Source organism: Haemaphysalis longicornis, unplaced genomic scaffold, assembly GCF_048455015.1.
Source record: "Haemaphysalis longicornis isolate Haplotype H1 unplaced genomic scaffold, Haemaphysalis longicornis Haplotype H1 scaffold_203, whole genome shotgun sequence".
Lineage (NCBI taxonomy): Eukaryota > Metazoa > Arthropoda > Arachnida > Ixodida > Ixodidae > Haemaphysalis > Haemaphysalis longicornis.
Window position 1 is genome coordinate 281,228 of NW_027526297.1, and position 9,904 is coordinate 291,131.

General features: G+C 47.7%; 1 pseudogene; it reads right to left on the reverse strand.

Annotated features, from left to right (window-relative positions):
* Nucleotides 1–8,138: 8,138 nt before the first annotated feature.
* Nucleotides 8,139–8,777, reverse strand: LOC144172440 (putative ubiquitin-conjugating enzyme E2 C pseudogene; annotated as a pseudogene).
* Nucleotides 8,778–9,904: the final 1,127 nt, after the last annotated feature.

The window sequence follows — 9,904 nt, forward strand, 5'->3', positions numbered from 1 at the left end:
TTTCTTCTCTATCTGGCTGTAGCCAGTTTCTGCCTTAGAGAGCGTACGTGATGCGTACGCAATAGGGCGGCACTGAACTTTGGCATCCACATGTGACAACACCGCACCGATCCCATACGCTGAGGCGTCGCACGATAGTTGCAGTGGAGCAGTGGGATCGTAGTGCGCAGCAGGAATGGGGGCGGCGACAGGAGACCCTTCACCTGCCGGTAGGCTGACTCGCACTGGTCGCTCCATGACCAGGGAACGTCGTTTCGCAAAAGGCTATTGAGGGGCGAGACAACACTGGAAAGGTTGGGCACGAACTTTCCATAATAATTCACAAGACCCAAAAGTGACCGCAACTGCTGCTTATCAGTTGGTCGTGGCGCCTTCACTATAGCCTTTATTTTATCGTCTGCTGGTTGGACTCCCTCGGCGCTTACAATGTGGCCCAAATACTGCAGCTTATCTTTGAAGAACTCGCACGTGGCCGGTTTCACTTTCACGGTCTAAAGACAAAGCGCGCTCGACGGCTTTCTGGAAGGTCAAATCTTTACCTTCCGTGAAAAGATGCATCTGAATATCGACGCGCTGAAGGCCGCATACAAAGCGGTCACGCAAAGCTTCGTCGAGAAAGGTTCCGAACTCGCACGTTTGGGCTAGTCGCCTTATCTCCGCCCAGAGTTACTGGGTGTAGGTGTTGCGAAACTTTCCATAGGCCCCATGTATCAAAAAGTGGCCCTGAGATTGGTCCACTGCTTTGTATCTTGTTTTACAGTGGCGCCATCTTTTGGTGACAAAATAGAAATATACAACTTGCTTCGCCGTTCGACGACCTGGGCGAAAATGGTATTTGAGTGCTTACGTACATTTGTTATGCCAAAGGAGCCCAATGTGTTGAACTATGCAAGTGTTTTATATACCGATGGAGCAAAAGTAGTAAACAGAAATGCGACCATTGGGTCAACCGTCGCTTACGCACTGTCGTCTGCTGCGCGCCCTCTTCGGTCTTCTGGCAACAAAAAAATAAATAAGTCGCTTCAACGGCTTTATGCCACCTGAAACTGATTATTTAGAGCCGCTTGAATGGCTACTGGATTGGTTTTGGCATACAATGAGCTGTAGGTCAAACGATAACTCCGAATTTGGTACTTCAGTTCGGACTGATGTTGTGCCGGAGTGCCCACACAAGAGCGCGGACGCAGAAACAATCACCACCTAAAAACCGGAGTTAAGATAGGAATGAATAACTTAAAAGAAAGCACAAAAATAAAGAATTATGCACTCTAAAACAAAATTTAGCCTTAAATTGTCAGTTTGAATAATTATTTTGTTTTTTTGGATAGTGCATGCGGCGGCCGCAGTAGCGCCACGGTACACACGATCCAAAGCAAGGGGGGTCCAGGCGCGGGCCGTTTTTTGATGCGGAGTTCCGCAACTGCCTACATCGCACAGCTCTGATCTCCGCCACATACGCTGATATCGCTTCGCCTTCTTTCTGCGTTCTGCGGTGAAATTTTGCACGTTCCGCAATTACAGATGGCTTGGGGGGAAAGTTGATTCCTAAGTATTTCAAGGAGGGTGTCAAACGATTTTGTTGACGGCTTGTCAGGGGCGGTCAAAGATTTGAGTAGTGCGCATGTCTTCGGGCCGATTAGGCTTACGAGAGCGTCAACTCGCAAATCCTCGGGCACCTTGTTAACGCGCAAGTGCGCTACCAAACGCTCTTCATACGAAAGCCAGTCGTTGGTAGACTCGTCAAAATGCTCTACTTGCCCGAACCCGAAGCCCATAGCGACGGCTCCAGCTGCCGAAAGCGTCGTGATTTCCACTGTTGCAGCGTCGTCGTCCATGTTGCAGCGGCCGTGTCAGTGTCATTCGTTGAAGGAGGCGTAGTGCCGTCGCAGGCTCGTTGTCCTCGTCGCCATTATGTAGTGTTCATGCCAGGACGACAGACTGGGCGGCACACGAACGTGGCAGGAACGGAATGGGTTTATTCCATCACGACAAACGGGTGAAACAAAAGAGAAGGCTCGCTAGTAGGCGAGCTGTATATATAACCACTGAGAGGGGAGCCGAGGCCGAGAGTGTGGTGACGACATGTCACGTGTCCCAAAGGCGCGCAATACAACACGCTGTTCCCGGCGTACCCCAGAGGCTTCGAAAGCCAAGCGGTTTATATAGTCTCACGCGTTCGAAAACTCGTGAAACGCTGGCGCTTGTGATACATCTTCCCCCTGTTGTTTAGCGCGATAAAACACTATAGGTACATTTCAGGAAATATATACCTCATTAACCGGCAGCGCCCGCGTTCCTTTAGTTAAGGACACCCGCTGGGTTGGTTTTTACGATAGTAAATGCAAATTCGGCTATAGTAAACTCGGCTGCTGCAAGTATTTTGTGCGTTTTTTCTGTTACCTGCGTGACCAAAGTGCAAAAAAAAAGTGCTGAATTCCTTGATGAAATGAAAAACGAAATGCGTGAATTCAAAGCACAGTTTAAGCGGGACATGAAATGCGAGCTATACGAGCTCAAAAAGACCTGCGAATTCCTGAGTGAACAGTTCGAGGAGGAAAAGCTAGGGCGTTCATTAACTAGCCAAGAAAAATAAGGCTTTAAAAGGGGCTAACGAAAAACGTGTGAATGAGCGTGAAAACTTGAAAAAAAGGTATCCGAGCACGACCAGAGAATCACTGCTTCAGAGCAATACTCACGAAATTGTAACCTGGAAATCAAAGAAATCCCAGTCACGGAAAAAGAAAATCTGCCTCAGACGCTCCAGCAGATCGGCGAGCTGCTACAGGAAAAGATTGAGGAAAGTGACGTAGAAGTTTTCCACCGAGTTCCGGTGAAGAAAGCTTCTGCCATTCCGAACATAATTGTCCAATTCCGGAGACGCGCGAAACGTGACGCAGTGCTGCAAAAGGCAAGGAAGGCGCACCCCTCAACTCGCGATCTTGGTCACCCGTCCACTTCTGCGGTGTTCATAAATGAACACCTTTGTCCGCCTATAAAGCAACTGCTTGGCATAGCCATTGCCCAGAAGGCCAACAACTGGCGCTTTGTCAGGACTAATTTTCGTCAGGACTAACTTTGTCAGGACTTAAATTTGACCTGCTTCCACTTAACATTTGATCCGCGAGGAACAAAGATGATGAGCTAAGTATTGTCTTGAATGAATTCGCTTTTCAATTCGATGTCATTATGCTGACAGGGACATGGTACACAAATGATTTTGAAGGATACAAGTGCGATGGCTATGAAACGTTTTTCTTAAACCGATCAAACAAGCGAGGCGGTGGTGTCACTATCTTGACAAAAAATAACCTAAGCTGTGACGTTATATCTCAGTTTTCTTTCTTATCCGATGATATAGAATGTTTAGCATCAATACTCCAAAACCACGTTTTTGCTGTTATGTACAGACCACCAGATTCCAGCATAAGTGCTTTCTTTAGACGCATTGATAAGTTTTTATGTTACTGAAACGACAACCAATTGAAATTATTCCTAGGAGGGCATTTCAACGACGTTTCCAAGCCATCAACCACGCAAATGCAGCTTCTATCAGCGATAAGTTCAAATGGCCACGACATTGCAACAACCACAGCGACGCATGTCACTGCGCACCCTGCAACCCGTATTGATTTCTTTATATCTAACATTATTGGGAGCAATATGCCATCAGGAGTACTATGCTGCGACATGAGCGACCACTTTCCCATTTACATGCTTGTCAGAAGTACGCTTAAGCGAAAATCTAAAAACTGTTTTTTCGATAAAAACCCAGTTGTTACACCTTCAGCCTTAGGCGCTTTTCACTGAACAATATCGAACTGCACATAGGAAAGTATTTTCCGCTGAAACGGCAAGCGAGGCCTACGAGGAATTCATGGTCATTTTTATGCGCATTTGTAAACAGCACTTCAAAGAAACAATTATAAAGAGCTTTAACAAAAGCCGTACACCCTGGATCAACGGAACACTGCGATGGCAGTGCGCACGTGTGGAAAAAGCTGAACACTCTGCTTAATCAGGGACAAACCTCGCCTTGTGTTGTGGAACTGAATATAAATGGTCGCTGTTTCCGCAAGAAATAATTGGTCGAACACTTCAGCATATTTTTAAAGGATGTCGTGAAAGGGAAACCTCGAAATCAGAATCATTTTTGTTCAGCTATCAGCCCAAACAATCATAGCATGTTTCTTGAACCGACGAATGCAAGCGAAATATGCACAATTTGCTCTTCCTTCAAGAACAGTCGAGCGCGTGACTTCGACAACATTCAAATCACGCAATCAAATATGTAGTAAAGGTCATAGCGCCCGTGCTTGCTTACGTGTATAACGTTTCCCTCTCTACCGGCCAATTTCCCAACTGTATGCAAAATTCTAAATTTATCTTGTTCAAAGGAGGGGATAAGGATGAAATGTCAAACTATAGACCAATTTCGATTCTCCCGGTTGTCTCAAAGGGCGTATGAAAGATTATGCACAATAGGATAGAAAATTTTTCCCGTGAGCACAAATTATTATGTTAATCCAAGTATGGCTTTTTTACGGGCAAGTCGACTGAAACTGCTGCGCTCGCCCAGAAAGAAATCATACTGAACGCCTTTGAAAAGAAGAACACATGCGTCGGAGTATTCATCGACTTTTCAAAGGCTTTCGATCGTATCAATCATCAAACACTACTAGAAAAATTGGAATTATATGGCATTCGCGGCTTACCACTACAGCTATTAAACTCACATTTGGAGCACTGCCGTCAATGTGTTACAATGGAAAATTACTTTTCGTCATTTGAAAAAATTACAACAGGCGTGCCCAGGGCAGCATATTAGGTCCATCATTATTTCTTTTCTATATTAATGACATTGTTACAATTGATAAAAATCCCAAATCCATCATATATGCAGGTGATACAAGTTTATTTTTTCAAGGGAAGGACGTACGACTGCTACAGACAGCCATCAACATAGCACTTCAGTCATTGCAAGCATGAAGTGAAGCATATTCCACCGGACAAATTCCACCGGACCGGAAGCAAAGCCACCGGACAAACCGGACGTCTACGCCCCCACATGCGTCAAGCACGCGACGAGCTACACGAACACAATCGCCGACGGAAGCGGCGCGGCTAACGCAACGCCGTAAACACTGTCAAGTTCAGTCTGACGAAGTGAATCCCGCGGCACACACACAATAAAATCAAGCAGATTTGAAATTCACCGCAACTCAACGAGACGAACACCCTGTTAACGAAGTTTCTAGTATCAGGAACCACAAAAAATAAACGCCAGAATCGAGCATCTGTGAATAAGCGGACAGTGATCTGGATAAAAACGGACGTCAATCTACGAACGCTTCATTGTGTCTGCGGGCAGGCACAATTCGGATTCGGAGCACGCTAACGAGAGTATCAGCGCGCCCGGAAACGAAAACAAACGGCAAAAGCTGCACCCGAAGTCACGCACAAAACCGCAGTTTACGGCCACGGCCGCACCGACAAGCCCCGAGCTCCCCTGACCCTGACCCGGCCTAGACTTCGTTGCTTTATTGCTGAGAACAAGAGGAGACGCCGGACGCAACGCGAGTGCTTACGTTCTGCTTCGCTCTCTCACATGTACGTGACCGAGCAGTAAGTCGCCCTATGACAGTGCACCATGTCAGACGTTTCCTTCCTCTGTCCTGATATATATGTAACCTCTGTTTTTCTAATCAATTAAACATTTATTTTGTTCTATTTATTCTTCCATTCGAGATACGACCTAGCTAACAGTGCAGATAAGTTGATTATTCGTGAGTAATACAAATTGAGTACTCATGAGTGCAGAATGAGTAGTACTCATGAGTACAAAGTGAGTACTCGTGAGTACAGATTCAGTATTCATGAGTACAGATTGAGTACGAATACTCGTGAGAACAAATGAGTGAGTACAACTGAGTATGATTACAAATGAGTATTTGATGAGTGAGTACGAGTGACTTTGTGAACAGACGAGCTTTTTGAGTCTGAGTTTGATTGAGTACAGCGTGAATAAAAAAATTGTAATTGAGTTTGAGTGAGTTCTTTATGTTTTGCCGACCTATGAAAATGAGTTTTCATTTTGATTCGCAGGTAGTTTGCCCTTTGATCGTTGACGCTTTGACTTCGATTGCAGCGGATTTGACTTGACAACTTCGCTATTTGATTTCCGCACACAAGAAAGTTTCGCGTTTCAAGCATCCCCGCTGTCCGACGAAGATAGTTGACTGACAAGTTCTTTTACTGCTATATCGTAGTTGCGTCTCTTTACGCGCTTTTGTGCATTTGTCATCTGGAGCTAATTACTTCTACGAGCTTTTTTACTGATAATTATTATTATTATTATTACCTTGAAGTGCATGACACACGCGCAAATGTAAAAAAGCTGAGTGGCAAACGCCGCAGCTTCACTAGAATCAGTGATCTGCGCACCTGTTCTACACCCGTGACATCACCTTCGAATTTCCGATTTATTTAATTTCTTGAGGTGGCACACCATCCGCTGAAACATCTCGATTTCTTGCCCATCGATTAACTGTGTAGCATGAAGGAAGAACTAATGACTGCTGTTCACCGCTGGCAATGTGCGATTATAGCGCAGTGGTAGCGCAGAGGGGTGCTACTGTGGACATCCCGGTGACAACCTCAGTGGATCACATACGTGGTTTTAGATGCGGAGCATCTCATGCTCGGGGCTGTGTCCCTCCCTCCCTTGTCGTCTGCCGCCCGCACTCTACTGCGCATGCGCGTCTCTTCAGCCCCGTCAGGGTTTGGGCTGGCGTCAGCGCAGTCCACTATAAAAAGAAATAGTTAGACGGCGCCCGGTTTCGATCCCACGACTCTCTGGCCGCAACGGGAGGTGCGTGGCGCTCTTCCCACTGCGTTAGGAACCGCAACGGGAGCATGTGCTACGAACGCGCCTTATGTCCATCACTCATTCAAACTACGTCAAGAATAGGCAGAATCTGAGCTATTTGGATCATACTTGAATTAATATTGGTCAGCCTAAATTCAACTGGGTACGCAGACAATGACAAGAAACGAAGCACAAGCGGTGACAAGCGCTATTAATTCAAGTACGTCAAGAAGCTACGGATACAACGAAAGCACGTGAAGCTGAACATCAACGGAAACGAGGAACTGAAACGTAATGGGAACTTCAGTCGACCCCATGGCTGCTTCGCATACAACTCAGGGTTCCCTTACGGAAAGATGGTGTAATTTTTTTTATTCATAATATTCAGCGACAGCCATTTTTCTGACCGGGCAAAAAAAATGACATCGGGTTTTTAAAGAAGGGGACAACTAAGGCTTTCGCTATAAAAAGTGCGTCAAGCATGGGAATCACTCCAAAGCCCTACGTAGGGCACGCCGCCCCGTCCAAGTGAAGCCATGGAACTTCACCTTGTTTATTAACTTTTGTGGTTTTACAGCAAAGGTATTCATGAATTTACATTTATGCGTTTTTTTTGTGTGTGCGGAAAAGAAATCTCAGGAATCTGAATGTGTCTTTCAAGGTCTAAGCGTTTTATAGCGCCAAATGTTTGTGTGTGCGATCTTTTGGTTGTTTATGTTAGTTTCCGAGCTTTCTTGCTTATGTTTCATGGGCTTCCGTTGTTTCCATGCGCTTGCGTGCCTAGTTTCTTCTCCTTCCCCTCTTCCGTGAATGTGTCCACTTTTCTTGCGAGAGACACCACTTCGAAACTTCGCATGTGTCTATGTTCGTCTACGGAAATTTAATAAAGGAAGGCAAATAGAAAAACAAATGTGTAGGCGGAGATTCCGCCAAAATGGCCACAGATCAAGACAGCGGATGGGTTCCCTGTTTTTTTCTATATTCGGGGTCACATCACCTTGCTTGAAATACACCTTCACAAAATTGTCGTTGCTACTTCCAACTCGTGTTCCCTTCCAACTATCAAACTCAGCGTACACGTCAGGCAGCAGAAGATGGGGAACTAGGTGAGCAGATGAAACACCTTCTTTTATTTCCAAGCAGTATGACGGAAAGGATTGTGGGACATTTGTCGGTGCTTTTTGTGCGGATTGTAAAATGTGAGAACACTGCTCGCAAACACGCTTTCCTGCGTGACACAACAGGTTCAGTACTGCATTACAACCACGGTAAGTCAGATGTACGCCTGAACCTGCAATGGAAGTAGCTCACAATGTGGTAGAAAAATCAAGTCAGTTTTTTTCTGACGTACACAGCGGTTGGGCGGTCGCAGGTACATTGCAGCGAGAGCGGGCACCCACTCAGGACTTTCGCCCGCGCCCTTGGTCGCCATCCCGTACTTTTCCAGCACGGCTTTCTTGTACAGTTCCTGATTGGTCCAGATCTCGGCGGCGTAGGCGTTCAACGGACTGGCCACGTTTGGCTCCGCCAGCAGGGACTGGATGGAAAGCAGCACAGTGCGCACGTCCAGAAGGGCTGTCCACTGGTCCTTGAGAATGTCGAGGCAAATGTTGCCCAGATCTTCGACATTGGGATGGAAGCAGGGCGTCTCGAACTGCACCACGGGGCCGGCGCACGGATAGTTGGGAGGGATGTTCATCCGAAGGCGGTAAACCAAGTTCTCATATGCGGTTCCTGCAGGGCCGTGAATGGTAGCAACCCAGTCGAAAATGTCTCGGTCTTCAGGGAAGGCTGAAATCATGGCGTCACGAGACGTCGTCAGCGCCAGTAGCTCTAGCCTGAGCCTCTTCCCAGCCGCCGGGACATCCGAGCCGCAGACCTGGCCTGGTTGGTCGCCGTCGGCAGTCGCCATTCCTGCGCTAGCGGTGTCGTCGACGTTCTGGGAGGAAAAAGAAGAAGAAGATCACCAGCTCCGACGCGCTTCTCTTGAGCTCTGCATAGGACAAAGAATAGTTCTGTAAACGCGTTGTCAGTGCAATTTCTGCAGTGCCATCGGATTGAACCATGTGAGCGGCACCCGGAGACGCTAAAATTACGCTGGTAAGCGCGACTTTCCCGAATTGAGAGGCACTCTTCAGATCGTGCGGACTAAGCCTAACGCTGGCTGAGGGTCAGGCCCCACCTGGGGCAGACGATGCGGCCCCTGCGTGCATGCGGAATAACAATCAAGACATGGCAGAAGAAGACAACCAAATGCAACACGACGACATCGAGGAAAACCAGGATTCACCGGCGGCAGGCGAGTGGATCATGAACGTCTCGAAGGCGCAACGCCGAAGAGACCGACGACAGCTAAGCCAGATCAACCGGCAGCCGCCGCCTTCCTCGCCCCAGGAAGAGAAACCAAGACCCCCAAGGACAAAGCGAGCACCCAGACCAGTGCCTCTTCCCCTGGACGATTACAAATTAGTTCTCCGGCCGCGAAACGGACTCAACGTGGGCAAGCTCGCACCGTCTGAATTGTCGCTGGCTCTGCTACAGGCCACCAACACAACGTGGCGGCAAGCAAACTTCAAACTACGGGTCGACCAGAACCAAAACACGGCAACCGTCAGCACTCCCGCCAAAGAAGTGGCGGAGAAGTTGTTCCGAGTGACCAAGATCATGATCGAAGGAACAGAACATCTTGTGGAATTGTACGGGCTAGCCCCCGACGATGCTGTGAAGGGAGTGATTCAAGGCGTGCCAAAGCGACTGACTATCCAAGAGATCAAGGAGAATATACTTCAGGACGGCTTCGAAATCTACACGGCGAGACGAATGGGAAACGACTCGACCACCGTTCTTTTAACGTTCTCGGGGCCCAAAGTGCCGCACTACATCTGGCTGTATGGAGCGGAGTATCGGTGCACACTGCACAAGAAGACCGTGGCCGTCTGCGAGATATGCCACGAAGTGGGTCACCGTAGCACTGCCTGCCCACAGCCAGGAACACGAGCTTGCCACGGGTGCGGCTTACGAGACCCGGCCCCAGACCAC